This window comes from Pipra filicauda, unplaced genomic scaffold, assembly GCF_003945595.2.
Source record: "Pipra filicauda isolate LSUMZ 115617 unplaced genomic scaffold, ASM394559v2 scaffold417_size606805_pilon, whole genome shotgun sequence".
Classification (NCBI taxonomy): Eukaryota; Metazoa; Chordata; class Aves; order Passeriformes; family Pipridae; genus Pipra; species Pipra filicauda.
Genome location: NW_024104551.1, coordinates 416,215 through 423,516, shown reverse-complemented (window position 1 = coordinate 423,516; position 7,302 = coordinate 416,215).

Genomic DNA, 7,302 nt, shown 5'->3' with positions numbered 1-7,302 from the left:
AGTAGCACTGGTTTATTAGATGTTAATAAAGTCTGGCCAAGCAGAGATATTTTATGCAGTCCCCAACTGATTTTGCATACTTCCTTATGAACCCAAAATTACTAGACTCATCAGAAATTGTGTCTATGTGGTCTAGTAAATGGTTCTAGCTGCCTTAGGAAAATTATGTTAAAGCTCAGTAAAATACACATGCACAGCAGAAGGAAAAGTATCAGAGAGAAAGATAGTGTTTCACTACACAGGAAGTCTGTATCAAGCCATGAAGGTGTTAGACAAAAATAATGTCAAGAAAAGAGAGGAAATTAAAATATTGCCTTTCTCTTTGACTTTATGACGTCTGATTCATTAGCTGCATATTTAAAAGATGCACTGGAATAGGTTCTTTAGGCAACATAAGTACATTAATACTTAGTGTTCTGTTGAAAAGTGTTGAAAACATTTTTGAAAGCATAGGGAAAAAAATATCCTCAGGTGGGGCTGAAGGAGTAGCTGAATGACATGGCTGATAAGTGGGTTTTAGTATTCCTTTTAGAGACCTTTTTGAATCAGGCTGTTTGGTTCCTCTCTGTCCACGCAGTATATTATTATTTCTTCAAGCCTGATTTCTGCTGGTAACACATTATTTATGCAGATCATTTAAAGATACATATAAAGTACTTTTTTTTTTTAATCCCAGGTTTATCATCTGTGAATAACTGATCACAGATGACTTGAAGAACTATTACTGATTTAGATGAAGAAGAGTAAATGAGCAGTTATGATTTCTGAAACTTTAAACTCAAGGACACGATGTCGCACAGTGCTTCAATAGTTGCAAGAGGACAGGTACCCGAAACACCTTCACATAAACTACAGGTCCACCAGATCCTGATCTCCAAAGATTATGTGTTGTAATGGCCACAATTCATTCAAATGTTTGGGGAGCTCATGATTTTAGATTTGGGGTTTAAATACTCCTCTCAACCAAGAAGGTTGTAAGTAGTGCATGGCTCAGTCAGATCATGGAATCATTAAGGTTAGAAAAGACTTCTAAGATTGTCAAGTGCAACTCTTAGCGCAGCACCACCACCATGTTCACCACTAAATCATGTGCTCAAGTGCCATATCCACAGATTTTTTGAACACTTCCAGGGATGGTGACTCCACCATCCATGGGCAGCCTGTTCAAATGCTTGTCAACCCTTTCTGTGGAGAAATTTTTCCTAACATCTAATCTAAACCTGCCTGACCAATCTAAAAGATGAACTGCATCTTTGTACACAGTGATTATTTGAGTGCTGGAGGGCCAGGGCGTCTCTGACTGGAGGAACTGCTTTAACCATAGCATTTGAACAAAACAAGCTAGAGTGGTGGCAAAGTTGTGTGAGTACTATGTGATTGCAAAACACAAGCGTAAACTCTAAGCCCACATCTGTTTTGGTGCCTGAGGCATTTTTCTCATCTTGATGCTCTTCAGAAGTGATCTCGCCTGGAAATAAGATCTTTTGAAACAATATTTCTCCACAGTAAATAGAAGTGTGTCTTTATCTCCATAAGTTCTCTCCAGAGCGTCATGTGGATTTGTTGTCTCACAGGTCTGTGTGTCTGAAAATCTTCTGTTCTGCTTACAGCAGGGAACCCATACAGGAAACTCTTATCACGTCCCAACCAGAATCTGAATTTGCTAAGCCATTATAGAAGAAAATTAAAGCTCTCACCCCTTTTCTTTTCTGTATGTGATTTGCTTTATGTAATTTAAAAAAAACCAAACAAACAACAGAAAAAAACCCCAAAAAAGCCACAAAACCCCACAACCCTGTACTAGTGATTAGAATTGAGAATGTGATTACTTCTGTTTTCTGTGGTTTATTCTCATGCAAATGAGGAGGTTTAAGTCCCAGCAGTTACTAGAGTATGGTTCTTTAATCACTGGGTTTATTTACTGAGAATGAAACAGTTTGTGAGAATGATGTAGAGGCAGGAAGGATAACAAGGAAATGGGACAATCAAGGTTTCTGACTCACAAGCTCAAATTCTGAATATTCACAAGATAAGGCTGAAACATGAATTTTCATAAATATCCCTTTCTGTTCCCTTCTTTTCTCCACACCATGACGATTCTCTTAGGTGATCTGGGCAAGTAAGTTGTGTTCAGATAAACCACGGTCACACATTCAAAAGCAAATATTTTCTGGCTATTTTGATGTTTATCTATTTTATAAACTAGTCATTAAAGGGAGAAAATTTTCTTTAAATAATGCGGAGTTCTGTCTAACTATGTTACATGGGACAAATGCATGTCAATACCTTGGAATAGACATCTATAAATATTTTCTCCCTATAATTAACGTATTCTGAGTTCTTCTGAGAAATGAAGACTTACTCATATATTAAACTTTATGTGTTTGTGGTTTTTGTTTTCCTTTAGCAATTGTCCCAGAGACTGTGGCAAAATTCTATATGATCTTTAATACTGATAAACTGACATCTCTAGTTTAATTCATATAATATTTAATAATACTTGAAAAATCAGAATGTGATTTAACTCATTTCTTAGCTCCAGAAAAGTTCATATTCCACAGTGCACAGTAGCTGGAATGACATTTTATTAAAACATTTGTTGAGCCCTGAGGAGCTTGACAGTAGCAAAGAAGTGAATGAAGAGGTCATGAATTTTTCGTAGCGATGAAATCAACCTGTAGTGCTCATGAATAATTCACTGAATTTTGAAAAGCAAACCTTGGGAAACATCTCATCAAAGCACCCTTAAGATGAATTGTCATGAACGTTTACCTAGTGGTCTTGAAAACCTGGTATGATCTTGTTTCAAGCATGTGTATGGGATCTTTCTTGCAATAGTGCCGAGTCTCGGGTTGTTAGATACCTCTTGCCTTCAAGTTTCACCTTAAAATTCACTTCTCCTTCAAATCCTACTGAATCCTTGAGAGTGGAAAGAGAGATAAAATGCTGTGGTATTTTTATGATGTTTGTGTTTAACTCAGTTCTGGTTTGGACAGTTTCAGTTTCTTAAGGTGCACACATTCACAAATGGCTAACACATAAGATCTATGGTTGACCTGCACTCCAGATAAATAGTTAGGGTCATATAAGATAAGAAAAAAATGTGTTTAGGAAACTAGTGAGGTCTAATCTATATAGACAGTGATATCTGGAAAGCAATCCAGAGCAAGAGTCTGTGTCTGGTCGTCTGTGTGTCTCTACAGGAGCTGATCTGTTTATTACACCAGTCAGTGTTGCTAGACTATCCCTTCAGCTATTTCCAACTGCTTCTTTATTTTACACTGTGAATTCTGAACTTACTACACTTTACTATACTGTAAATTTCACTGAACGTTGGCTACTAAACTGAGGTTCTTGGCTACAAGACGAGGCACTGTCTACCTTAGACCTCTCAGTAAGAATATAAGGCAGAAAACCAACTCCACAGCCTGAAAGATCTCATTTAAGTCCTGCATTACTTTCTACAGTGTTTCTTCCTCTTTCTAATGACTGTTGAAGAAGCCTGAAATACTGCACATAAGCAGCATCAAGGCCTCAAATCTTTGTTGAAGGTTGGTACTCAGGCAAAGGTTGAACTTGATAGTCTTGGAGGTCTTTTGTAACCTTAATGATTCTATGATTTCAAGTTCTTTATTTTGCCTACAGAAATCTTTTTGCATAGTTGGGCTTTGATTCATGAGGGAGCTGTTCTTGCCCTGGATCACTGACAGAAGCAATAACCATTCTGATCTTAAATACCTAAGTTGGAGTGGCTCTTGGGGACAATGAGGTCTATCCCCATCGGAGACTTGCTGAATTGTTTCTTTGGCAAGGAACAAGTTTCTAAAGCTGAATTTAAATAATTTTTTTCACTGAAGATTCAATGTGCTGCAGAATTCTCAGGTACCACATCTGTGCCCGGATGGTGCCTAAGTTAGCTTGTGAGGGGGATGGCTGAAACCCATTCCAAAGAACGGTTTCTTAGTTGTTTTTTGCATCAATCTGGACATTGCAATATGCAAATAGTATTTGAAGATGAACAAAATCTATCAATGGTAATTTTCCTGGTTATTTATAAACTTGTCTATGTCAAACAGACCTCTGCCAGCTTCAGCTAAATGGGACAAGAGAAACGACAGAGAAAATTAAAAGTTCCAAACACTTTGACAGTCCCATGAGTATGATCAGGAAGCAGTTAAGTATTTGCCACACAAATATGTGCCTCGGTAGTAGTTCCTTGTGTATGATGTCTTTTGTATGATGTTGCTCTCGAAAACCTCTGCTGCATTTTACACGTGTGTGCATACAAAATTTTCTTTAGAGATCCCTAACAGCAGTAAAGCATTAGAGGTGATGCTGGTCTAAGTCAGTGCATATGAATCAAATTTAAATTTATTTAGATCTACCATATCTTGTGTTAGCACCCCTTCAGTGCTACAGGTATTTATCACATATACAGAAATACAATAAAAGGTCTAAAGGGCAGTAAAGAAATCATGGTAATGTCAGTTTGCCTGTTAAATTTGGGAATAAAAGAAAAAGTAAGAGGGAAGGGGAAGGGGAAGGAGAAAGGGAAGGGAGGTATAGAAGGTTGAGCAGTAAGGAGTTAATGCTTTGATACACCTCAAACACCGATGACCATTCAAGTAGGCAAGTTAGAACAGGATATGCCTGGAAAGGGGGGCCATACAAAGGTAGGGCAGCACCTCCCTGGAGCCAGTTTTTCTGTTCAGGTCCGTAGTTACCACACAACATATATTGTAAGTGCAAAAGTGGGGTGGAGGAACAGGCAAGACCAATCGAGACCCCCAAGGTACTCCTGACTCTCCATCAGAAAACTGCACACAGCTCATAGGTCTGCATCAGACATGAAGAATTCTTTCCCTGTGGTGGGATCTAGGTGTTACCATCCTAATTTTGATGTATATAACCGTGTATATCCCTGTTGCTAATGGGATGCAAACATCATGACGGCACACCTGCCCTACCCCTATTGCAAAATGAAGGTGAGGTTGGAAATGATGCTGGAAAGGATCATCACCTTTCCCTCATCTCAGATCTCTGAGCTATGTGTGCTGCAGCTTACAGTGATGTGACAATTTTGAAATATGGCTGGAGTTTAATCCCAATTCATTGTGGTTTTATCTTAATGTTTTGTATTATCCTATATTTTCTATTTATTAGGGTTTTTTTTTATCCCATGTGCATTCTATGCTGCTCCTTAAATAATCATTAAAGACTCCTTTAATAATCATTAAATGAAAACAAAAGAAACAAATAAAAAAGATTATAAATCCTGACATTTACCTCAGTAATTACTTCTAAATATTGCATTTTTTTCAGCTGCGCTGAACCATTAAAAAAAATCAGCTGTGGTTTAAAGTTTAGTATCTTTATCCAGAGAAGAAAACAAGATTGCTTTTGAATCTTAAAAGTTCATTGATATATTAAAAATAAAGTCAGAAATCCACCTTTTATTTAGACACATATATGACCTGGATTTCATAACAATTTTACCAGCAATAGAGAGTTCAGAAATAAGAAAAAAAAATAAAATCATGCACTAAATTTTTTTCCACCATCAAAGACTAAAGAACAATGTGTTTCCTGTTTAGCTGCAGCATGTCATGAAAAAGACTGCATTAAAATAAGATGGGTTTTTACAAGTTGCTAGACAGGTGGAGAAGATAGTCAAATAAAAGAAAAGAAGATATAAGCAAGAGGCTTGGGTCCCTTTGAAAGAGAAGATACTTTCTTTTTTACAATAAATCCATACTTTAACTATGAAGGCCTGACAAAGCTTAAGTGTACAGTGCTGTACAGCTGACAAAAACACAAAATTAGACAAGCTATTGCCAGAATGTCTTAATTTGCCTTTCTTTTTTTTTCATTCTTTTTGCCAGAAAAAGTGATTCAGTACTTTATATTATTTATTTTATTGTTCCTCAGTTAGAGATCATTCATAAGTTTATCCCTTGAGAGTCATCAGCTCATTAAGCCCTTTGTTCTGGTGGTCTTGCAGCATGATGTAGTGTCTTAATGAATTTTTCTTACATGCATTTCTAATAAACTCTTTTGTTTAAAGAGATACCATCAAGGCACACAAGCCAGTAAATGCCCAAAATCAAATTTACAGGGAGAGTGTGGTAGTACCCATTCACAGCTTGAGACAAAAGCTGAAACCATGTACTCTAGTTATGTGCTGCCTGCAGGTACTCAACAGGGGATAAATTTAATGTACCTAAATCCTCTCCATATCACTGCAACATCTAATAAAACCTGCCCTGCTCCAGAAAACACCTCTGAGGAAAAAGGCATCATAGTCAACGTACTTCCTATCCAAGCAATTTAACCCTTGGGACACTTAATAATCTGCTGGTGTGTTGCCCTGAGGAATAATAATTTCTCCAGTATTTTGTCCAAGTCTCTAGAGGGTGAGCTGTCACAGGGAACAGCTGGTAAGCAACAGGAAAAGCTGTTCTCTGTGACAAGGGGCGTCCTTCCTTCCCATTGATAACTCCTCATCTCACCTGTGCCTGCATTTTGATATCCTGGTTCCATTTTCCATCAAATTGCTTCACTGTGTCCAGAGACCTGTTGATCACAAACTGCCCTCTACCTAGATGAAGTGATTTCACAGGAATGAAAGTATGAAAAAAAAATTACTATTGTCTGCTTATTGCTTGGTAATTTTATACATTTGGGGCAGGAAGCAATATAGCAAGGTAGGAGCAGTTAGAGAAAAATCAAAGCTACCAGCATTGGAAGGCGACTGGGACAGTTCAAGGTGGGGAAGTACAAAGTCTGTACCTGTGGAAGAACATGTCTATGTATCAATATATGCTGGGGGTTAGTGTGGTGTCCAACTCTGAAGGGGAAGGGAGCACACAAGATTCACGTATGCCTGTGATTGAAAAGGAATGAGAAAAATTCAGAAGGTCCACAAAAACTTACCAATTTTTATTAGTAAATTATACAGAGGTCATGGAAAATGGTATAAGTTAGTCCCTGATCTTATAGCAAAAACACACAGTGGTGGACTTTGAATAAGGGAGAGGGTGAAAGAGAAGAGAGGGAGAGAGATTAAAGAGAGTAAGAGAGGAAGAAAGGAAAAGGGAAAGATCAACAGTCCCAGCTGCAGCATCAGGCTAAAAAAGTTCAGAAGCAGGTTAAAAATAAATTAAAAACAACAACAACAACAAAAAAGTTGAGAGGCAATTGTAGAATTGATTCAGTTGAAAAAAGCTGAGAATGGCAAATCAAAAACATAAAATAACAGAATGAAAAAAAAAACAGAAGTGAGAAAATTTTTCCAAAATGTTA